The sequence below is a fragment of the Temnothorax americanus genome, unplaced genomic scaffold (genome assembly GCF_048541705.1).
Source record: "Temnothorax americanus isolate GAGA-0224 unplaced genomic scaffold, ASM4854170v1 Scaffold57, whole genome shotgun sequence".
NCBI classification, from domain to species: Eukaryota; Metazoa; Arthropoda; class Insecta; order Hymenoptera; family Formicidae; genus Temnothorax; species Temnothorax americanus.
This window is the reverse complement of record NW_027509721.1, coordinates 186428-212991: the sequence shown is the minus strand read 5'-3', so window position 1 is coordinate 212991 and position 26564 is coordinate 186428. Positions and strand designations below refer to the sequence as shown.

The following is a 26564-nucleotide window of genomic DNA, read 5'->3' as shown; positions in this document are numbered from 1 at the left end:
TTATACTATAGCAATGGCGAAAAGAGCAGATTTCTTGGGCGGCTTCTCGTAACCACTCGCCCGAGACCAAAAATCTGATGGGATCAGCCGTTCTCTCCTTCGGTATAGCGTTGCCGGGAGAACGTTTAATCTGGTAAAGGCGGGTCTGACAAATAATTCACTCAACGAGCGATACAAAGGAAAACGAGGGAAAAATGTGCGTATAGGTGAAAAATCGGGCAAGTAAAACTCAGACCTGACCTAAGGTCTTTTAACGCAAGAACAGATAGCACGACTATCATATCTCGGTTCAGAATTGTTAACTACTGCGCAATAATTAGTAAATATTACTTTTAATTTAGTCAAGCACAAAAACAATATTTATAAAGAAATATTTTGACATCACCTTCGAATTAGCTAATGAAAGAAATATCCTCTACACTGTTATACATTTCATATAAGTGTCAAATTATACTCAATTTGAGTAATTTTTAACCCTTCCTATAAGTCGCCACTGCTCCTAAATTAAAACAATGTTAATTTAACTAAACCAATGGAGTTATTAAAGTAATGCTGTTTCGTGTTAAAATAATAAATTTCGATACACCTGAGAATTAAAAGTAACAAAATGTTATTTTACTCAAGCAGGTATTGGTTTAAATATCATCCTTTAATATTTAACAGTGTACATTCCACCTTTGAAATATTCGAGTAAAAAGAAAGCAACATGCATATTATATATCATCCTCAATTAAAGAAATATGATTCAATATATTTGCTGTATCAGAAAATAATTTCTCTCATGTTTTGGATCTAATTAGTTCGGTAGAATTTATGCAAACCCCAATCATCAATATCAAGAGCTATTTATAAAGATTCATACAAATAAACGATATAGAAACACAAATCAGAGTTCTTAAAAATATTCCGGAAAAGCATCCAAAAGATCTCCTGAATTGCGTGATAAAAACTGCTGCACTGCTTATATTTCAGCGAGTCGATACACACGCTCAATAAAATATCTGGATATTTCCGACATTCACAAAAGCGAGTGCATTCTTCTTCTTCTTCTTATACGGAAAAATACAGGATAGCATATCTTCGTATTTGATTATTTGATAGGAGAGCTTCTTAATGACAATTTGCTCGTAAACCATTGAAAGAACTTGCCTGTACACTTCAATATAACGATTGTAAATAAATATTTGAAATTTAAACATCACTCTATCCAGAAAATAATTTGCAAACAAGCTATTTCGATTAGCACAAAAGCAAATTTTTTAATTTTTTAAATCTATAAAGTATTATATAATGTCTCCAAAACAACTATAAAAATTAGCTATTAAATTAGCTGACTTTGTCTTAAGAAAATATCTTTGCAGCGTATCAAATATCAAATTTTATTAAAAAATTAATTCAACAAAACACATCAGTTCGCGCTGACTTAAAAAAAAAAACCTCATAAAGCAAAGAAAAGGTTCGTACAATCCTTCAGCACGACAGCATTTTATACCCGTTATTTCGATGCTTGTTCGCGATCGGAAAAGCGCTTTCGAAAACGATATGATTTACGTCAAAGGATCCTGTCACGACGCTACACGAAATGGCACCTTCGCGTGAAAAGGGTATTTTCTCGGCGCACACACAAGGCGAGCGGCGCGGCGCGGGGCATGTATTAGGAAAGACCGCTACCACCTGTCGATCCCGCACTGAAACGCCCGAGGGATACCGCCCTCGTGTGTGCGAGCGAGTGATCGACTTTATTCCCTTATTCCCGCAGAGACCCTTCGTGCCAGCCCGGGCGTCACGTTACGCTCGGACGGACGTACGAATCCCGGGTAGGTACGTCGATATCCCGAATTTGATTGTCGATCCTGTTCTGTCAACAACCGGCATTACCCCGTGCGTTCGCGCGCATTATTAGATGACGCGCGTGGATATAAAGGCCGCGAAATGGAATATATTCTCGCGTGAGCTGGTCAATCCGAGTGGTGCGAAGGGCCGCTTTGATACGGTACGTGCGAGAGAACCCGGAAATTCTACACCCATCACGAGTCGAAATAGTACAATTTATTTGCGTTTCATGCTATAACGATAAAAAGTAGAAGTGTTTAGAATTTTTAATATGTTTAAATTATACGAGAATTAAAATCGGAGGCAGCATTGTACTCTTATCTTATGTATTTACATGTTTAATTAATGCGTGCGTGAAATTTGGTGTAATTTTGATCCTATTGTAGAACACAAAAAATATATAAGCAAACCGTGAATTGTTTATTAGTCTTATAATTTAAAATTGCGCTGACAGTTATGTAGCGGGGATCAATCGACCTTTCAAGACGCTCTGAAAATAAAGTAAAACGGAGAAACGCGCCGCGGATGTCGATTTCCGCGCGTGTTTCCCGTCGACATCAAAAGATATTTTTAATATCCGGCAAATCCGTATTTCCTTATTCTGTGTGAAAGTTGATGTATAACATAACCCGAAAAAGTGTTAATTGCTGAAAAATATGTTCTTCCGACTTATTATAGAGTTTGAATTTAGCAAGACGTTAATTTCTTAATAATTTTCTCGCAAATCGTATATTTTCTAAAAAATTTTAAATAGTATCTATCACAAATAAGTATGAAATTATGAAATATCTTTCAGTCGCCTTTTTACTGTAATATTTTTACACGTAGTATAATAAGATAAACTGATTTATATAAGGAAAAATACGTTTCTATTATTTTAAGAAAATGAGAGAAAATACTCTTTCGTCGCTGTCAGGAAAATCCCATCGGTTTAATAAATTATTAGTTAGAAATCCAGGATTCTGTGAGAATTGCTCCTAATATATAAGTCTTAAAATACCGAGAAAGAATGTCGCTATTTTTAATAATGTTGAAGAAAATATAAGTGTGTAACGTTTTACGTAAACTATCATGTATATCTTTTTTACAATTCCACCCAAAATACAATATAATTATAAAAACCTTTCATAGCAAAATCACATTTATCAGCCACACACACACATATGTAAACTCTCTAAATCTCATAAAGTGGTTTCGCCACTAATATATTAGAGTAATTGTGATAATCACTCCAAAAGAGAAAATTTGTCACTATAATTTGAGTAAATTCAAGCACTTATAAAGTATAATAAGAGTGAATTTTTCACTAAAATTTTTAGAGCGGCTACTCAATCGAAGTGATATACGATCTCACTCTAAAACTGTAGTGAATCACAATTCTCACTAAAGATCGACTGATAAATGCTAATAAATAATAAATACTCTAAATAAATGACTGATAAATGATAAATAATAAATATTTTAATAAAATGAAATTTTTCATTCAAAAATGTATATAGAGTGACACTGATCTACTGCACTCGAAAAGAATGCCCTCTCACTCAAAATGGAGTGCGATTTCACTCTAACTTATAAAGCGCAATTTTACTCTTTCTTTATAGTGGCAAATCGCTCGAAGTGCACAGGCTCAATTTTCACTTTTCGTTAAATTTGCAAGTTTATCGAAAATGCATATGCATTTTACTCGTTTTGTGAGTGATATTTCACTCGCTCCGACTTTTAGAGAAAACGCAAAATATTTTCAGTTTACAAACAAAGATGATTTTTATTCACGGAACCATGAGACTTTTCTCCGTTCGCGGAGTATATTGTAAGATCTCTCGCGAGCCAAGATTCCTCTCTTTGCATCTTTGGGCCATCGTCACCAGTGGCCGATGTTTTCAAACTGCATTTCTCTTCCCTCTTCTCTCTCTCTGCTCTCTTTCTTCTTTTCGCATCTTTGCCACCTTTTCTAGCGACTTTTTTTCTCTCATGGAGCTGAGCTTTTCAGTCCAGAAATTGTGCCGGTTCTAAAAACTTTCCTCGCCATGACGGGACAACGCCGAAAATGGGCAAAGCGAATGGAAGAGATAAGATAGTGCTGAAATACTTAGTACAGCGAAACTATGTAAAAATTTTCGTGGTCGTCGTCTTTTTTCCACCTTTCAATAGTTTCTTTCTCGATACTACCTTGTCGCTTTAATTTTTATTTCTCTTTTTACATCGTATATTTTTATAAAGCCGCGTCCTTGTTCTCATTAAAATCAATGGAAAGAGAGCAAAGGGAGGAGAGAAAAAAAAGAGAAGAAAGATTCCAATTATAAACTTACCGCAAACTTTAATATACATAAAACAATTTGCAGTCTGTACATAAACTTTATCATAATAATATAATGTCCAAAAAAACATTTATTTATCTCTAAAGAGCAAATTACAAAGACCCGCGATAATAAAATTAATAAAATTCTATTACTGTGTTTTTATTCATAAATTTTAAAGAGCAATGTAATTTCTTCTGAATACATTTTTTTTTTCCAGAAAAACGCACTAACAACATTGCCACTTCCATTCGCTATACCATTTGCATTCGCATGTTTACCTATCTCTTTGTGCCACGTCTTTTATGCTGTAAATGTCTTTTACGCCCGACGTGATTTATTTAAGAAAGGACGCCGACGACTAGCGCGCCACTCGAAATGTTTATATTTCCTTGCGTATTCAATAAGCTCAGCTTCCTTCCTTTCTTACGCGAGCGGCAGCATCGTCCGTTGCAGCCCCTTCGTATTTTCTTCTTCATTTAACATTAAAAAAATACAAGTTTTGCACGTATGACGCGCGCGTTTTGATCCCTTCTTTCTGTAATTTAATTCTGATGGATAGTGAAATTTAGTTTGGATATAAAAATTTTGTGTCCATTATTGCAAAGATTAAAGAGATTTATACCGTTATTTTCTGAATTTTTAAAGTTTGGTAAATTATACGAGAATCACAGATTCTCTCTCTATCTCTCTCATAAAGTTTAAATATTTAAAAAATAAAAAATTTAACTTTTGAAAAAAGCACGCAATTTATTACTCAAGTCGGTCGTGTCGAAGATGCTGGAAAATTTATCTAAAATTGAAAAAAAATTATTCAATGTATATATATCCAATATTATATAAATATATGTATCTCTTCACAAGTTCAAAGGACAAAGTTGACGGTAATAAAATTAACAGGCAGTCAGCTAGTCAGCCTCGCTTTACGTCAACCCTCTTTCATTTCCATCCCTTCGCGTTTGCTCGCGTTCTTTCACACAGTCTACATCACTCACGCGCACCCCTCTACTTAAAGAGAGCGAACGCGCGCCACCCTCGCTTTGACTTTCATAGTGTTGCACACAGTACTTAATGATCACTGTATAAGGAACGACAGGGTGAAAGGAGACAGAGGGACGATTAAAGTCTGGAATATCGTAAGCTGAACGTTAACCAGAGACAATGTGTAAGGAAAAGAAGTAGAAGCGAGGGTAGAAAACAGAAAAAAAAGAGAAAGAGAGAGAAAGGAGGAAGGGAAATGACGACTGAAGACATAAAAGAGAGGTTGGGGATAGTAAAATATGGGCCAGACCACGCTGGATGCTAATAATAATAAAGGCGAAATAAGAGAAAATGGGACTCGGGAGAAATTCACGGGCTTGTAATAAATTCAGGACGAAACAACCGTTCCATTTGTGGCTAAGAACTCTAAGAAGAGGAATAAAGGAAAATAAAGAAATGTGGCCGCGAAAGGACAAAGCGGAATTTAACATACAGGTACATTTGCATATCGCCGCATATGCATGTGCAATGCGCGCGCGTATGCGAGTTTGAATATGTTACTCTGTTAAATATGTTAAATATGTTACACTGTTCAAAGTGATTACTAATTTTCTTAATTTAACAAAAATTCCGTTATTGAACGGTTTTATGCAAATTACATTTCGCGTATACATATTAATGGCGCCAATCAAAAAAACAATTGCATTTTTAGGTATCCTCAATTCATAGTCATCACTCTCCAATGCTGCTTCATCAATGACATAGTACCTAATAGTACAAAAAGTGTTATATGATTCTAATTTTATTTTAATATTACAATTCCTTTTATAAATTCCATTCAGTCATTATGACTATTAATTAAAAATTCACAGCTACATTCCTCTCAATTAAATTAACATCGCACAATTTATCAATTATTTTTCAATATTACTCTTTTCATCCTTTAAATCTATCACTCTGTCAAAAATGTCAAATTGTCATACTGCATTTCTGACTTTAATTAATCGCGAATGAACGAGAATGCGCGCTATCGAAATATTACGCGATCGGATACCTTGTTTATCAAATGTCGCCAAAGCATTACGAAATTATTAAAATTGTCGTTTAATTAAGAAAAATCGATGAAAACAATAAAAAAAATATCTCATCTCTGATATCTCACAAAAACGCAAAGACTGCAGCGTTCGAGAAAATCTCAAAATGCGTGACCGTTGACAAAATGTCCGAGCTGGAAGGAAAAAGTGGATGAAGCGCAAAAAATCGGGAATCGCTCTGCCATAACTATACGCGGATAATAGCGCGTGGACGAAGCAGCAAAGCGCGCGCGAAGAGCACGTGTGGAAGGCGCTTGCATTTCGCGGCGGAATTTATAGAAACAACGCGTATACGGGAAATCGCTCGAGTGCTCCTCCGCGATGGATTCCCTTTCCGCGTCACTACGTTGCTATAGAGAGATACGTGGAAGGTACTTTTGTTCTTGCACAGCACCTGCCGCGGAGAGATGCTCGCGCTACGCCGAGTTATCCCCGGGATTCAAGAGGCTTTAGCTCCTCCGAGTCGGGGCCCGAGTCTTTACATTCTTGAATAACTGCATAAATAATGGAATATGGACCATTTATTGTTAGGAACGTTGGACACACAATTCTGCAAATTATCTTCGCAAATAAATTTCTCGTTACATTTTTTTTATGACGTAAATACTTTAGACAGGGAGAGCTTAAGAAAGCTATCGAGATTAAACAAACTGTCGATTAAAAAATTATAATTTATACATATAATCCTCTCTCTCTCTCTCTCTCTCTCTCTCTCTCTCTCTCTCTCTCTCTCTCTCTCTCTCTCCCTCTCCCTCTCCCTCTCCCCCTCCCTCTCCCTCCCTCTCCCTCTCCCTCTCCCTCTCCCTCTCCTTCTCCCTCTCTCCCTCTCCTTCTCCCTTTCCCTCCCCCTCTCCCTCTCTCTCTCTCTCTCTCTCTCCTCTTCTTTTCCTATCTTTCTCCTACCCCTTCACGTCAGAAGACGAACTTTTTGTAATTTAATATCTAAATTTTGTTAGGTTAAGTTACCATTTTTCTAAGTTACTCAGATACAAAAATAGTAATATTTACAGTCTACAAAATAGAAAAATAGTAACACTATAAATTGCACACTTTAAACATCACATTATACCGCATATTACAATATTTTGATATCACGAAAACATCTCTCTAGTTGAAATAGTTATGTAAATTAATTAAATAGTACAGATTCTACCAGCCCACCGTTTGTAGTGGCTATAATTTGGGAGAAAATCGATGCGCATTCGTCTTTATCATTAACGCGGACCGACGCGCGACCACGAAATGCCTGGCACGCTTTAGCATCAATTGACTCTAAAACACGCCGCGCAAATTTCTTCTTGCCAATTTAATTAAATTAAATTGCTTTTATCGCGACCGCAGCATCACAACGAGACGCGACGTCTGCCCCGCAAAATAAATCAGGGCAAATTGACCCTTTGATGGCGTCGTTCAGTATATATGTAATTAAGCTCGGTGACGGCAGGATATCAGCGGACTATTACAGAGAAATTTACATCCCGATTTAATTTCAAAAGTATTTCTGCCGTTACGAATATCGCGTCGAGCGTAAAAGAGTCTTCATTTCCAGTTTAATCAAATTGTCTCCGAGCTAGAAAGAAAGAAAAAAAGGATAATTCCGTCTTATATCCGTATAAACCCGTGCAGATAAATGTTATATGTTCGTATGCATATGCAATATCCTTTGTATTTAAAAGCGTCATTATAAAGGGAAACACAATCGCTCGCGCGGTGCATGCATTCGGAAAATACAGTGCAGCCGATAAACCGTAAAATTTCGATCGTCGCAACAGCGATGGTAGACGTGATAAAGAGGGCGTACAGGCAGAAACAATGGCAGCGATTTGTAATCTCGTCCCCTGGCGCGCGCGGCGGCACAAAATTATGAATTATGAATTATAAATTAGTGAACGACGCACAAGAGCGATTGTGGCAAGATATAAATTGCCCGATAATTATTTAGTCCGCGATCCGATATTTGGAGTTTTCCATGCATGCGGAAATACGGTACGTATCTATTATAATGTGCCGTAATGTCCAATGAAAAATGGTCTTTTAAAATTACTTTTTTTAATTACAGAGAGAAAGAAAGAGAGAGAGAGAGAGAAAAATTATTACAGGCAGAAAATTAAATATTAAATAATCTTATAAAGTTCAAATATTTCAAAACCAATAAGTAAATGAAACAACAAATTGTTAAATGTTAAATTGTCTGTTTTGACTTAAATATTGTGACATTAAGATCTTGTTGCGGCTCTGGGCCTTTTTCATTTATTTATAAATATTAAATATTTTCCACTTTTAAAAAAGGCGTGTTACCTGAATGAATTTCGTTTGTATCAAAAAATTGAAGCCTCTTTTCCGCGATGCCGATTGGTTATCTCGATTGATTGCCGCGCCATAGCTTTGCTTCATCCCGTAAGGGACTGTCATCGCGGAGTGTGGCGAGTTTCGTGCGTGTAGTGCGTCGTGTGTGTCGTGATGTGACAGCTCGCGTCGTGTCGCGAGGTTAATATTATTTCACTTTTCCGCGATGCCGATTGGTTCTCTTGCTGCGCTTACTTCATTTGCAGCTGTCATTGTATATTTTGACAGTTGTGTGTATCAAGGGTTAATAGTGTAATAGTAATAGCATAATGTTAGCTAAATAGCGCGCGTAACATTACCGCACTGTTTCGACTCGTGTGTGGAATTGGCTATTTGTCGCACAGATGGCGCGCGCGTCATTACGCCCATTGGCCACTTTCCACGCACGTGTGACATAAAAATATATGTCGCATCCTCTATATTTTTTCAATAGAAAAAACTAATTTCATAATAAGATAAAATATACATATTTATGTTTGATTATCTAAAAAAAATTATTAGCTTTACTTAAAATGATATTATGCCGCAATAGACATAAATATTTTTAGCCATCCAAGCTGGAAATTTGGAACTGTTACTACCTGGAAGTTAATTATTGAGAAACTTAAAGAATTTGAATATTTGAATATAATTTACCGAAGAATTTTATAACTGCAGCAAAGATATTATAACTGCAAGGATAATAAATAACAAATGTTTATAAAAATAAATCTAAACAAGTTTATATGTATAAAAGCCGTGAAAGCATCGCAAATATTTTCCTTTAATTATTCGAAAACATCTCGTATGGCCATGTCATATAACTGGTACGACATAATTAAAGGAGTGGCCATACCACCGGCGGTGCGCACGTGTCGAATTACACGAGCTCTCAATCCGATTATACATGATCCCGTACAAAAGAGATATCACCAACGAGAAGCGGGAACTGCTCTACTGTTGCAGCTGCTGAAATTAGAAGCTTCTGTTTCGTTGCGGCTGTTACGTTGCCTCTGGGTATACCGCGGCTCCGGTAACGATTCCGTAGTCGAATAAAGTACTTCAGTGAGTCATCCCTGGGGCGTTCATGGATTAACAGGGTGCTCGTTTTAACGAATGTCGATCTCCGAAGAAGTAAAACAATATCAATTGACAAATTAAGAACTCCGTGTCTACTTATTATTGCCTTCTCCAATCAGAACACAAGTATTCTAATCGGAATGCAATAATAAGAAGACACGGAGTTTTCAAAAATTCTTTTAGTAATAAATTAGAGAGAATCAAATAATTCGAAATTTCATAATTCTAGAATATTCTACAATATTTATATTTCTTGATAAATAACTAAAAATTAATAAAACCCTGTTAAAAAATTACCGACTGATAAATCAATCAACAAAATTGTTCTATTGAATGACAAGTCCAAATTAATTTCTTATCTATTCGCTCCGTGCGTTTCAGCACCATCTACCGCTATCGCCATGCAATAAAAGTGAAAACAACGATGAGATATGATATATGTTTATTATTATATGTTGATTATTACTTGTGCAATAAATGCAGTGTATTTTTGCTTCCTCATAGAAAACTTTGTTTTCGTAAAAAAAAAGATTTTTTTTGTTTTTCTGAATGTGTTTAGAATGTTCTAAAACGTCGAAAAATTGCAGTTTCAAAAAATGTCTGTATGTATGTATGTGTGTGTGTGTGTGTGTGTATGTATGTATGTATGTGCCAAATTTACCGAAATTTCTATAACTCTAGAACTAATCAACCAAATCTTAACAAATTATATATGAAATAGGAGTAAAAAAAACTGAAGAATATAATAGAATTAACAAAAATTGCTAATAATCAAGGGGTTCTTTTTTAATAAAATTTTGAATTTGCAGAAATGTTTGTTTATGCTTTAATTTCCGCAAATTTGGAGATATCGATCTATTTCTAATTTTATTATATTTTTCAGTCTTTTTTCTACCCCTATATTTCATATATAATTCGTTAAGATTTGGTTGATTAGTTCTGGAGTTATAGAAATTTCGGTAAATTTGCTCTAACTTCCGCAAATATTGAGATATCGGGCTTCTTTATAGTTTTTAAGCGTGCAAGTAAAATTAACCCTTTGCTCACAAAGCTTCCTCTATGAGGAAGCCAAAAAAATAAATACTAATAATTATACATTAAATAAAATAAAAGCTTCCTCATATACATTAAATTTATACATTAAATTAAATAAGCTTCCTGTAATAATGAGGAAGCAATGTGCAAGTTTGTAATTTGCACCCTTTTTTACATTTCCGATGTATGAAGCTGGATTCCAGATAGTTATGCAACGGTTTGCGCTGTCGTTGCGTCTCCATCCCTCAACTCCTACAACCCGTTCCTTTCCGCTCCCGCCGGGGACGGGGGATGGTCTTCCTTTTTTTCTCACTTCCGCTGAAATTCACGACACCCGCGGGAACGGCGGTGGCGGCTACATTCAGAGAAATAGCCGCTTTTAAAGGGTGGTCGGGAGATTTAAGGGTTTGAGGTTTCGCCCGGTAGGGCTGAAGTCAAGAGAAAAAGAGAAGCAGAGTGTCTGCGGGCAGCTCGCAGACCTTAAATCTCGACAGAAATCAAGTCACATTGGCGTAGTGTGAACGAGAAGATGAAGATAACCGGAAACGCCTACGGTAAATGGATAAAAAAAGGAAAAAATGTCGTTACAGAGACGAAAATCGCCGAAATTGATAAGGAAATTTAGGGAATTGAATATAGGGTTATGCATTACTACGAAGGAATGCCGAATGAGATGGAAAAACGAAGATCCGCAAACGAAGAAAAGCAAAAATCCTTATAGATATTACGTTAGTTAATTGACATACAGCAGGAAACATTTGACATTTTTCTTCCACTTACTTGATTTCCAAAAATATTGATCGTAATGATTTTTAGATCCATAATTTTTTCACTCATGCATATTACACAATAGGTAGTAAAGTAAAAAACAATACTAATCGCATATTGTACAGAATTTTTTTTTCAATCTCATGTAACTTTTTTCAAGTAAATAAGGTTTGACGATCAATCGGACCAAAACCAATGGTCGAATCATCACGATAATGATTTGCCAATTTGTAGTCAATGAAATAAACGTTTAATGTTTATTATCGTGTTGGCGAATTACGAATGTACTTTCGGTTTAAATAAAGTTTGGTTAATAAAATTAAATACAACATTGAAATTTAAAATAGCAATTATTATATACATGTCAATTTAATTGTTTGGGAAAAACACAATTAACAATTATAATTTCTTTATACATATACTCGATACATTTTCCAGATACGTTACAGTCAATTTCGTGCGTGCACACTCGCGTAAATATCGAGAAATAATGGATAAAACAAAACAATTTCTTAACGTTTTAAGCATCACAGTCCCGAGATATTATTAGACATTCTGGTATAGCGGTTTAATAACGCATGCACGTATTTCATTTAAGCGTCTGCGATGCACCTTAATAAAATGAAATTAATTTTCATCCGATTTAATAGGGTCACACGTGACTTGTAGTACTATAAATTTCTTGAGATTAATTTGCTTATATCAGTTAACCAATATATATTTTCTATTTCTTGAAGTTGCACGGTTGCCACGTGTAGTATTTCAAGAATGTAAATTTTCAATATACATTCGAACGTCTTGCATTTCGTGTATATACATGTACTTTGCTTTCTAAGTATCATACAGTTTCATTATCAACTATTTAAAAACATTAAACTTTGATTTAAGCAATAAAACAGAACTAAAACTAAGTATTTATATATAAATATCGTTAGAAAAAAATTAAGATTCTAGTAATTACTAGTATCCAACAAAATATATATATATATATATATATATATATATATATAGCACTTTGATTACAAAGAATAAAATAATACCTATTAGATTAGATCGACAAATATAGGCTGCACTGATAGCTACAATCTTTTAATGTACTTTTAAATCAGCAACTGTTTAATTTAAATTAAATCAATGGTTGTCCATTAATGAAATCAATTTCAAATTAATTGAAGAATGAGACATTGCTATTTATGAGTTAATGTAATTGGCAAAGTGTAGCCATTTGGAAATGACCGCACTGCGTTTTCAATCATCACCATCCAGCAATCACGTTTCGGTATGTCGAAAATTCCTGCTTCATTACCATGGGCTTGTTCTATGGCGTCACGCGGTGTCAATTTCGTGAAATTCCTTGCGGGTTTATGATCGCGACCGATGACACTCACAGTTTGACGACATTGCGTGAATTTCTCGATTGAGAAATAATTAAATTCGAAACCTCTAGTCAATCATTAATTATATTAACTAAGATAGAATCAATTATTTCCAAACATCCAAAATGAGAAAAATATAACCATACAATTGTCTAAAAACAAACAAAAAATATTTTTAAAAAAGAAATCCTGAAAATTAAATAATATAGCGTATCATAAAGCTGTTCTTTTTAAACAAAAAAAATCTAAGTATGTAGCAGCCTTAGTATGTTCAACATTTTCATGAAATCTATAAATCTCTAAAAAAATTTGTCTAAACTATGTTTCAAATTATTTTCAATAAGTAAGTAATATTACTTATTCGTTTACTCCTGAAAGTACAGGGAGACTTTGACGGCAATCATATTTATTGGCTATCCTTTAACTATACGGTTTACAAGCTGCACACATAAATACAACGACGATAGAAGTTTCATTGAGGGGCGTAAATCTTACAACAGACGATTATTCGGCTTTTATAGCGCGGCCCGCGTCACATTGCCACGCACAACATGGCGTCATCAATTTTTCTATTGTTCCCATGTGATTTCAAAGCTATACACGCGGGGAAAAAAGCCCGTCCAGATAAACCGCTGGGTTTCTTTTAATCGGTCGATATCCGTCATAACGATATGCTTTTAATTACCTCTTTGACACCGACGCTATCAGTCTGTGAAACAAGAGCAGGTTGCTGTAATTGCAATTGACGAGCAAGCGTTCTGCGATAAAAGCAGGAAAAATGTATACCTATAAATATTCCTCTGAACTATTCGACAAAATCTTTAAATTTCCAATAAATAATTCTAAAATAACTGACTATTTAAACCAAGAAATTAAAAGAATTTAAATTTTTATAAAAATTAAAATAAAGTACAGCTGTAAAGATAAGTTATTAAATGTTATAGATAAAGAAACTGAACGTGATCTACGATGACGGCACACCTCTCATATTCATCTAAGCTGGCGTTCTAAGCTAAAATATGACATAACACTTAAGAGAGCAAAAAACAAAGAAAACTCAAAAGAGCAAAGACGTTTGTGTCTGAAACGCATGCTTAATACAACCGGATCCCCGATTGTCTGCGCGAATCAACAAGGGTACATTTTCGTTTTTTCCATTTTTCGCCACAATCGTTCGTCTCTACAGCATTACATATAGCAACAGCGGAGCTTTTGATTAAAAGGATGGCTGGAAAAAATTTTAATTAGAGACTCGAATACGTATCTCTCTCCGTCGCACCAAAAAGACAGAACGAGGAGACGAGGACGGAAAGCTGAGAGATGACACGTAGAGTTTAAAAGAGCTATGGCAAAAAAAAGGGTAAAAGGAGGGAGGAAAAAAAGGGCTGCGGAGTAACGCCCATCGTGGATCATTTAAGAGCATGTAATCTACACGCTCAATACCTTCAAGCCTTATCGGCTAAATACCATGCAAACATACTCCAATCTGGCCAGGAAAGTCAGTTCCTATCGATATCCCATCTTCGTCCTTCTATGTTGCTAGAACGCGTTCGAATTAACTTCTTGCTAAGGTGTATGGAAGACATAAACTATAAGAAGTGTTACATTTGACAATTTTAATATTTTAAACTTTATGATAAAAATAAAAAATATAAACATTTTATAATTTTAAAATTTAACAAAGCTAGTAAATCACATCAGCTAAGCAATTTATGCAATATAATCGTAATTTTTTATTACGTCCACTTTGGTAATAAAAATTGCATGTAAATGTGTGTTCGTGTTGCAAAAATTTTTTCCTTTTAGAATTGAAGAAAGTTGAAAGAATGTACAACGCTTTTCTTAAAGAAAAATCGATTGCTATATAATTACCTCTGTTAGCTAATTATCCTACTGTTAATAATTCATATATACTTTATATCACTAGAACACATCACATCGTTTGCTTCATTATTTAACTCTTGTGATTATAATAATTAATTCATCGACATCGATTAATTCAGCTCAGCCAAGTGGTCAAAATCTTTTCCGATAATCGACATGTTTCATCAACCAGAGATCGACGTACCCGCTTATTCAGAGAGGAACGAGAGCCGCGAGAGTTAGCTGGAAGCTGTTATACATTCAAATACATGATATCGCGTGTGAAATAGCAGTTAGGGGGTCAGATCTGCATAACTCTACTACGAACACTCCCCGAGGGCACCTTAGCTACAGCTCCGTACGCTCTCTCTCTCTCTCTCTCTCTCTCTCTCTCTCTCTCTCTCTCTCTCTCTCTCTCTCTCTCTCTCTCTCTCTCTCTCTCTCTCTCTCTCTCTCTCTCTCTCTCTCTCTCTCTCTCTCTCTCTCTCTCTCTCTCTCTCTCTCTCTCTCTCTCTCTCTCCTATCGAAATTCACCCCCTATACGTTGTGTATGCACCCGCTCCCCTCCCTTCGCCCCCAACTTATCCTCCCGCCCCCCGCTTGTTCTTGCCCCGCCGACGTAACCGTGCCACTTTACATACGTGTACAATGCTACAAGCAACCACCGCCCATTCTCCGTCTCTGACTGTGCAATCACACGATGATAAAAGTGATTCCGCGCCGACTTCCGATTCGCGATTTGTCTGCGCCGTCTGCAACGCTCTTGTAAATCAATGAGCGCCGCTATTTCAAGCGCTCGGCGCTATCTTGGAACAGAAGGAGTGGAAGAGGGCAGTTAGGCGGGGCAATACGACATGTGCTTTCATGCGAAAGCACAAGTCACCATGACAATATGTATGTCTGTATTTTACGATTGTACATGAAAAATTTAAGCATATTATATGTTACAAAAATTCCGTGTTCAATTTACTAAACAAAATGACGTAAAAGAAAGGAACAAAATATGCAATGTACACGATATACATTTGTGTATAGGTATTACATTACTCTAAAAATTCCAAAGAATATTTAATTGCACAATAATAAATTACATAAAATATTTTAAATAAAAGTATAAAAATATTATGTTAATTCAATCGATTTGAAATAAATGTTATTTTAAAAAATTGAAGTCGCAGTTTGTTACTGAGATAATTAAGGTAGTTCGATGATGAAGGGCCAAAGTCGCAACAATTTTTATGATTTTTTTATCAAATCATTTATATGATCATTAAAAAATAGGATAATGCATTGCAAAGCTTCGTAACGACGTAAAAAGACCATTAATAAGTAATTTTTACGTTGTAGAATAATATTTTGCCTGAAATAGATTAAAATGAAGTGTGTGTTAATGCGTCGCTTGACTAATTTTCAACTTGTGCCAACTCTTGAGTGCTCTACTTTGGAGATTATTTCGATTGAATTATTGCGTTATTATGGCGATTTACTGAAGTACAGTAATTTCGCCACAAAGTGCATGTCATTTTTTACATAAACAATTTTCCTCGCTGCCCTCATGTACGAGATGAGGGCAGCACGCCAAACAGTTCGTGCGGTTGGTACACTTGTTTGTCTTTGCGCTCATTCACACCTAACGTGCACCTAACCTTACGCCGACGATCCCAGCGTGCGGCGTTGCCACGTCGCCACGCTCGAGTTGTGAAAATCAGCGCTTGAGCACCGGAAACCAAACTTTAATTATTAATTTAAAAAAAACTGTACGGTGGATCGTGTTCACCTTCAACTATAGCCTTCCTCACACAGTGTCCTCTTTCTATCGATATATATTGTTCGGACATTTTTGGCAAAAGATTTTTCGCAAACTCGTGTTACTCATAGGAAAATATCTCTTTTCCTATTAGACCAATGTTAAAATCACCTAATTTTGAAATTAAATATCTTGAGAACGGGACGGTGAATTATCTTCTTTCTGGGCTTAATCGATTGAGGAGAGTTCCTTCTTTCGATATAAAAAATAAAACCTATCACTTTTGGCAAAAGTCGTTCATCATCGAACTCTACCTTAATGTTGGAAATTATAAAGTTATGAAAATATATGTGGATTTTCAAACAATTTCTATTAAATAAAATAGAAGTAAATAAAGACTGTTATAAATTCGAGTTATTTAATTTGCGACGTGTAGAAGTTTGCATTTCGGTAATAAAATTTGTCCTTTTTGAAGGACAAAACTTGTTTATTCGGACCTTATCTATTCGGGCTAGGAAAAGATGTTTTACTAGCAAAAAGCATAGTGTACTCAGGGTACACTGTTCCTATCTCTACAGCTTAGTAGTCAAACAGTTAGAGAGGATGAACACATATCAACGCTGAAACGTTATGCATCATGCATTTTTTCCAATGTGGAATGAGTTAATAATACTTGGATAGATTTTACTACTACATAAACAAATTTATTGCTCAAAAATAATAATATTTACCGATTTTAGTTGAGAAAACATATCTTCCTAGCGATAAGCATAATGTTCTATGCCACCAAAAGTTTGAAAGTCAAAAAAGCGATGCAAACGTTAGCATTAATGCTGAAACATTCCATGATATTTTGTATATGTTTCTCTCTCTATATAATTATTTACATAAATGTACATATATCTGTATACGTTCTAAAAATACGTTTCAAAAATCTTAATCTAGTAGGGGTATCAGTCAATTAATTTAAAAATAGTATTTTCAAATTTTAATCATTCAGATTATAAAGTTTAATATCCTAACAAGAAAAAATTAATGAGCTATTTAAAATATTTTACATTTTCCTTTATATAATTAATCATACAAGCATATATATATATATATATATATATATACGCTTTCAAGAATCTTAATCTATATAATATTAATTAATTTAAAAAAAATATTTTCAAATTTTAACCATTCGGAATAAGAAATGGTATTTTCCTAAGAGTGGTTTACTTAAAATATACTATCTTTGTCATTAAGCTTTGACAACTAAATGTTAAAAATATCAACACCAGTGCTAAAACATTTCCGCATCACGTGAATGAAATTTAGTTAACGGCATATGTAGCACGTGTGGGAGCAAAGGAAGTCGTCATCTCGCACCTCCACGACCCGAAAATTCTCGATCTGTAACGTAATTATCGTCGCCGCGTTCACCAGCAACCACGTGTAACTCCAACGCTTCTGTTAAAGTTATCTTAATTAGTTTGCTCAGCATTCACAGCTGAATTTCAACGTTTACCTCTAGCCATGTAAAAACCTACCGCACTATACTGAATCTAAAATAAAAACTTCAATTACAGGAATAAAATTAATATATATATCCTTAAATATCAGTTAATTCCTGCACCTGTGGATGGTTATTAAAAAATTTAATAAAATACTTGTAAAAATTATATATTATTGCATACGTTTCACGTACTTATAAAAGCTTAGCACAACCAACTACGAGGTAAAACATATAATAAAAATAATCCTGCCTTTCTCCTTAATTATTTATACATAAGCTATTTATGTTAATTCATATAAATCCTATCGCATCACTCTTGTTACTAAAATTCTCCAATTTGTGCTTTCGGTTTTAATTATATTATAGTCGTAATCCTCCCTATATCGTTGTAGTTGCTCAAAAATTCTGCAGTCTGCGCTCTGACTTTGATTATAAAAGGAATTTTATTGAATCAGCGGAATAATTTCTTTGATAAAGTCGAGACAAATTTCAAAGAAACAGCTCGTCACACAAACTCAATAAAGTAACTTCATCGGCAGACTAAATGGTGATTCAACCGGCAACCGGCTGCTCATTTATGATTTTAATAAAACTTACCGCTATATTAAAAGTAATATTAAAGAATTTTTTCCAAATTATCTTAAAAAAATTAAACACAGTTTTTTTTAGATATAAGCAGATTAATCACATCAAAGGTAAATGCACAAAATTAATCATTAGCATAAAAATAGTTGATTCTTTTTTAGATACCGGTATCTGATTTTGGAAGTGGATTTGACAAAATATTTTAGTACGGTGTAGCATTTCGATATTTTAATATTAACATTTCAATATTTTAGTTCCGACATTTTAGTTCTGACATTTTAATTAACTTTTATAGTCGGTCCGTGTAGTTGTAGAAAGAGTATACACATGTACGCAATTGGCTGTATTAATTCAAAATATTCCAATTTCACGTACGTTTCTACGTATCTGCTGTACATCACGCACTTACACCAGATGTTTAACAATGCGCTTAGTGCTGCGCCGACCGAGCATGTCGTTGCATTTGTTGTTGTTGTACGTGTCACTTTATGACAAACGTTCTCGTAAAAATATATGTACGTTTTACCATAAAAAGTGCATTTGAGTATTTAAGGATATAATGAAAATAATAGCTTAATCCGTTTTAGCTATAAAAATTTTTACACAAAACAATTTTGAATTTTACGTTGTCGAAGAATAAACGTTCTCCTTTCTTTCCATCATATTTTGTTTTCAAATATACACATTTAACACAAAGTTTGATAATAGAAATTAAATATTTAAAAGAAACTTAACAATATATAAAAGTGGAAAACAAATGATACAGCAAAGTTGACGATTTATGTTAATTTTGCATTTATTTACGTTCAATTTTATTTTTAATCAAAATAAAGAAAATTAAATCTGATTTTTAAATATCCAGTATTAAATACGTTAATAATTAAGCTTTGTGTAAAATTAAATAAAAAAAAATGTTTCAAAATATTTATTCAATATCTATGTAAAATTTTTTTAATTTATTTAAAATTAAAATCCCGCGAGAGAGAGAAAGAGGTAGTTTTTAACCAAACGTTGAAAATGTAGAAGCTTGATATTTAATGTTATGAAAGAAGGAAGAAGAGAAAGGTTCTTAAGAACTTAAAATACAGTCTCTTCTCAATATCTCTCTGGTTCTCTTTCTTTTCGTAGTTATTACGTAAATACTTCCAATTTCCTTCATATTCCTTTACGTATAATTATATACAATTGCTTACATAATTCTTTGTATACCAAATGTACATGGAAATTTTGATTGGATGGTTTTCAGACGTAGCTTGCGTTTTACGAAACCAGAAGTCCTGCCATTTTATGGCTGTCTTTTTTAAGAGTGAACGCCGCGCAAATACGCAAATGCGCCTTAGTGTGTGCACATATGTATGTATCTGCCGTTCATATCGCTTACGTAATACAACTTACTCGATATTTTATCGGTTCGAAAGAATTCTGGATGCATAAAATGAACGTTAGCATCGCATGCTGCAGAGCGTCGAGTATATTTTGCATACTCCTCCCTCTCTTCTCCTATACATCCCCACAATCCCTACTATCTTATTACTGTGGTGCTATACGAGATTCCTCAATAAAAGAATATATACATTTTTATGAATATAAAGGAACTACCAAATCTGCAGATAAAAAGCAAATATAAAGGCGAAGTGTGGTGTCATCTTAATTGATAATCCATTGATTTCTATAAAATCTTTGGAATAATTAATATTTTTGTATATTCAAATTTTCATCTTTCAAGATAAAAAAATATGAAAATAAATACATAAGGAAGAAATCATGACCTTCATATTTGAATACAATTTTTATAGAGAAAATTCTAGAAAATATTGAAGCTATACTAAAACTATAATATCGCGATTTAAAAACAAAGGTAAGTATATAATATAATTGTACAAAAGCGAAAGTGCAATATGTAGCATATTGATAAAAGCGTTTCTGATTTTCCGTTTCTCCTCCTAAGGAAAAATAACTTTGACCGTGTAAATTTAACGAACACTTGGCGGGAGACCCTACGGTGTCTCTTGATTCCAAAGAGGGCACTTTATCAGGAAGGTATATCCGGGAATTTTTCGTCGAGCTGACAAATTTCAGCTTGGTTTACGCACCCGTTACAGCCACATCCTCAACAGAGATACAGAGATACAGAGATATTTTACGCGATATTATGTTAAGTTTAAAGGCGTCCCGGAAAATGTAAGAAAAATGTTTCCCAAAGTGCACTTCGAGAAAAGAGCCGGGGGCGGGAGCGGAAGAGGGAGCAGCTGACCCGAAAGAGAAGCGAACATCGATAAAACTCTTTTACGTTACATTACGCCCGACGCGCGCGCGCGCATCGCCTCGATCTCATAACGCATTAATGCGTGTTGCATATCTCGCGCTCGCCGTCATTCCGCGCGTCTTCGTATTTCCCGATATACGCGCGCGTAGCAAAATCTCCCAAATATCGGGAAAAACATTTCGCGCTCGCAAATAGCGGTGTGTATGGCAAATTCTATATTCCAGGTTTTTTTGCGCGAATAAGTCGTTTTCTTTGAACCATAAATGGACTGAAAAAGAAAAGAAGTTAACCCCGTTTCATAAACAAAGAGGCGGTAAAGAGAAAGAAACTTAATCTTACGTAATAAAAAATATTAATGTCTGTACGAGGCTTTATTTACAAAAAGAATATTGTTTTTTCAAAAATTTTATTATATTTCATGATAATTTGTTAAACCGACATTTTTTATATGTTGAGGAGACCGGGGATCGTTGGCACTGTTTTCACAATGTCGGCATTTGAGCATTTCGGCATTTTAAATAACTCAATTATTAATTATCATAATTAAACAGTATTAATGTAATAGAGAGAATCTTTCTCTACACTGTTGGAAAATTTTTGTACTTTTGTGAAATAATCTGCTGGTTAAAATTTTTGTGTTAAATAATCAACACATACATGTGTAGATTTAACATATGTCTGCTATGTTAATTGAACTTAACAAATATAAAATGTAAAATTATTAAAATATTTAAAAAAATATGTTGAAGTAACACAATTTGAACGTATTTATTAAATGTGTTAAAATTAACAGAAAAAAAGTGTTGTTTTGACTCTTTAACAGAAATAAGAAGTAAAAATTTACAGAAAAGGAATGTTGATTTTACTCTATAACAGAAGTGGGGATGACTGCGCATATGATTTCAAAAATAAACGTTTCGACGTAGTCTCGACGCGTCTCGACGCCGCTCATTGCCGCGCGGCAAGCGTTTCCGCGTCCCAGAAAACGTATGTGCAGGAGCCAATGAACAAGAGGCGTCGCTAATCGTGTGGTGGCGCCCGCGTCGTGATTAACTATTATGATTGACATCTAGTCTGGGTATAATAGCTATGGGTTGAGTTATCGTTGGCTCGAAAAGTGCCGAGTGCGAGTAAAGGAAAATCAGAAAGTTGTATGTGGACTGTGGTAACGCTAACGCACGGCATCATGACCCCGGCTGCTGCAGTTTATTTTATTTTATTAGATCATAATTAAACTATTATTATTTCAGAATGCCTCGTACCAGAGTTAGGAAGACTGATAGAGGTACAAAAGATGTATCGGTCTATGAACAAGCATACAAAGATTTAAATAAACATCTATTCGAGTAGCTGCAAAGAAATATAAGTTGCGTCATGTATCTTTGACAAGATATAAGAAGAAAAAGGGAAGAAGCTTCGAAAGATGGTAAAAATTCTGTGGCGAGGACAGGTTACAGAGCATGGAACAAATTTTTTAGCGACGACCAAGAAAAATTAATAGCAGATTATATAATAAAAGCAGCAAGTATATATTTCGGCTTTTCTCTCAAAGAAATAAAAAAGTTTGCATATGAGTTGGCAAACAAATATAAATTGTCATACCCATCTCAGTGGGAAGAAAACAAAATGGCTAGTAAAGATTGGTTTACAAACTTTATGAAGAGACAGCCACAACTATCTATAAGATGTGCACAACCCATTAGTATGTCTCGTGCTACTAGTTTTAACGAAACTAATGTAAATATGTTCTTTGACAATTTGCAGAATGTCATTGATAGATATAAATTCGAAGCAAAGGATATTTATAATGTTGACGAAACAGGGATCACAACAGTCCAAAAACCAGATAGAATTGTCACTAAAAGAGGAACTCGGCTTTTATTTCAATTATTTAATATGTATAATAATTTATATATATATATATATATATATATATATATATATATATATATATAAACCCAACACTTTATATGTATATTAATAAAAAATTGACATTTCTAGAATGTAAAAATAACATTTTTTTATATTTACACTTAACAAAAATAAAATGTTACGTTAACATAAATTTTTTGTTAAAAAATAAACTTTTAACAAATAAACAGTGTAATTTTTACACATTATACTAATCAAAAGTTTGAGTTGTTACATTTGTAAAATGTAAAAAGAACATTTCTTATATGTTAATTTCAACATAAAAGTTATGTTTTTTGTAGGGGAGACTGCGGGGCTGGTTGTTACAGAGGTGGATTGTTACAGTGCCAACGGTATATAGCTAAACCAAAAACGCATGTTGTGTGGTACTGTGGTATATACTCTCTAATTCCTTCTGTTTACTTTTAAACCTTACTTTTATAAGCTTTACAAATATTTGTGTTTTAATATTTAATCTTAAGAGGTTAGTTTTGTTGTTGGGGCTAAAAGTGACATTTTGTCGGGGCAGGTTGTGACAAACCACAATTAATTTATGATAAAACTTTTTTTGAAATTCGTTACAAACTGTTAGGGATATCGCAAATCCTCGTACTCGATGTCGATGTCCCTATCGATATATCGGAGCGCCATCACGCATTATCGACACGCGGTCGCGTATACCGTCCACCATCTTATGTGATCCATGTTCTTCTCGAAAGACGTTACGTTATCTCTCTACGCTCGATCGTGGCGGACGCGGAAGCGAACTGCTCTGTATCGAATCGTTTCGCCATAACCACTTTATGTAAATAGTATTATTCTAATAAACTCAAGAGTTACATTCGGCTTTACATCCGTCTCGTTTTCTCGGTCGTTATCTATCCACGCCATAGCTCAAACACAAACAATAATAATTCATTTTTGTTCGAATTAAGAAGACAAACCATGATTATTCTTAATAAAAAGTTTGAGATTACATTTGTTTTTTTTGTTGTAACAATTTTCTCCGTGTGGTGTAACAACCAGCCCCTGGTGTGGGATAAAAAGTTACATGTCTCTTTTTTCAGAATTTTTTAATTTATACAATTTCTAATGAGCGGTTAGATAAAATTATTATTAAATTTAAATCCCGATTAGTGTTACTGAATCTAGCACAAGCCTAGATTCATTTATAAGAACAACATAATCAAAGAGTTGAGACACTTTATAGAAAAAATGTCACAACCGGCCCCGGTCTCCCCTACATACAATTAACTTCAAATTACGATCAAAATTACATTTTTTTCTGTTAAAATATTAACATAGTAACAATGTTACCATTTAACACATCCATATATTATGTTGAATTAACACAAAAATTTGAGTGGACCGTTTTGGACATGTGCGATTTATGTTATATTTATATACATTTTTATACCAGGAACGCTCTTTTATACTATATAGTTTCTTTGTAATAAGTGAAATACGAACATGTTGCATTGTAGCCAATAACTTGCCCCGATAGTAGGATAAGTTGGCTATGCGCGACAAAAGTCCATGTTAAATTAATGAAAACGTAATAGAAACATAAAACGGGTAACAGATATGTATTTCTTGATAAAGATTGTATCTTTTCAAGTTATGTTGTAATGATCAAATAGCAAAATGCTGTTGCAGAAAAACAATTGTAAACTATTTTAGATGTAGCTTTCTTCAACATAAAAATATTAATATTAATATATATATCTAGCTTCTATCAGCATTGTGGGTAGCAGATCACATATTCACACAGGTCTCACGCGCGCGGCAACGACAAATCAAGCTAAACGTGCCTTAATTGATATGAGCCAACATACCTCATTCCTATATACGTTTGATTTCAGTCATTTTATTACAATAAATTACTATTATTCCTTGAAATAACATGTCGTATAGTAACGTTTCTTTTAACTAATGATACGTCATTTTGATTTACTCTTCTCAAGCTGAAGAACATTAATACAATATTTTAAAATGCTCGAAAATTTACTTGCCACAACTTGAATCAGTTTTCTCTTTTTCTATTGTAATACTTGTTTAATTTAAATAAAACTTTGAGAAAAGTATACCTATGTCATAAAAGAGATATTTTGTGATAACTTTTCCATTGTTTTTTTCTGTTATAAGTACATAAACGGAACGCATTGCCAACTTGCCTCTTGTGCCAACGAGCCCCGGTCTTCCCTAGTCTTTTAGATAAATTTTTTCAAAATAAATCAATTAATTCGCGTTAAATAATTTTGCACAGGCCATGGCAAAAAACGAATCGACAAGCTCGTAGAAGTTGATGCAACGCGAATCCATCTTTCTCGATCGTTATTCCCTCGATATAGCTTATCTTAAAGCGAGCAACGCCTGAGACAATTCCAAAGGTTGCATCCCGAGGGAGCGTGTGGTAGAAAATAAGATAGGCGGTGTGCGGATGGCTTTAGGAAAATTACATTTCGGTTGTATACTCAATCTGACGCGAGAAATAATTCTCCCTCTCTCTATTTTGATCATGTCGAATAAAAGCTGTTGAAAGAAATCGATTTCAATTAAATCGAGATATATTTTCGTCAATAAGAAATTAATCATTAGCGAAAGATCAATGTTACGCGGCTTTGTGTTTCCATAAAATTAAAACAACGGCCTCTCTAAATCTCATAGCGTAGTTTCGCCACTGATATATTAGAATTATTACGATAGTCACTAATTCAAAAGAGAGTTGACACTCTAATTTGAGTAAATTTCGTTACACTTGCATTTCACTCGTTTTGAGTATGTATAAATATTTGACTTTTCGACTTTTGTAAAAATAAAATTTATTATTTGCAAGAAAACAGATTTCTTTAAATTTAGTTTCCTTTAATTCAAAGAAGTATTAGGTATGAGAAAATATTCTAAACTCAGCAAAATGTTTACTTAAATCTACCCAATACTTCTTTCAATTAAAGAAACTAAATTCAAAGACATCTGTTATTTATGCAAATGATAAATTTTTTTCAGTGCAGAGAGGCTATTACAGAAATATAAAACATATACTGTGAAAGAACAAGGTTTAAAAGGGTGGACAATGGAAAGTTAGAAAGATCCCCAAACGAAAACCTGCAATAGCGCTCGATACGATTCACATCAAGGGACACCAATTTCCAACTGATGGTTCGTATATCTGTGCGACAACTCTTATTCTCAGCTCGTTAGCGTCGCTTCGAGTTCGAAGCCGGTCGAAAAATAGAGGAGTCGGTTTGATCGACGTTTAATCGGTCGGAATTGCCGGTCGAGTATCCCCGGACTGCACGCATCACTCCCGTTAGAGACGAGAAGCAGAACGGGGAAAGAGGCGGAGGAGGAAGAGGGAAAAATGGGACAGAATGGTTGGGGATAGGAAAGCGACGAGCGTCGTTACGGCACGTACGAGAGCTCGCCCGTAATGAAACAACGACGAGCTCCGCGCGACAGGATTGGCGGAAATCCAGCGGCGGTTCTCCTCGAACTTCCTGACGTCGCGGCTCTTAAATCCGATTAAAAAATGTCGAGGCTCCCGCGCGGATCCGTGAACAAAAATTCCTTGGTCGCGCTGATCTCGAGCATGCGACGTCATAATTTTTTTTTTTTTTTGCTTTCTCAGCCTCTAACCTTTTCCAACCGAAATCCTTTTGCTCATTCTGATACCTTTAACTTTTTAAAATGGGATTTCATTTATTTTCAACGTCGAAGCTGCAGTATTGCAACGCAACTTAGATATTTCTATATATAATTTCGATTATTAAAAATTGTTCATACATATATGTATATAAAAACTGTTCATATATAATTTATACATCTTGATTAGGTAGGCAGGTCCACAAGCAAAGTATCTCCTTATATTAAAGTCAATCAGATAAGCTGCTTAGTTTCATTCTTAC

At 34.4% G+C, this 26564-nt stretch overlaps 1 protein-coding gene and 1 pseudogene across 2 annotated transcripts in view; one reads left to right on the top strand and one right to left on the bottom strand.

The window, feature by feature from the left end:
* Syn1 (Syntrophin-like 1) overlaps positions 1-26564 on the bottom strand; it is a 227341-nt gene that overhangs the window by 103446 nt on the left and 97331 nt on the right. The window lies entirely within an intron of this gene.
* LOC143904720 (uncharacterized) overlaps positions 22000-26564 on the top strand; it is a 36886-nt pseudogene continuing 32321 nt past the window's right edge.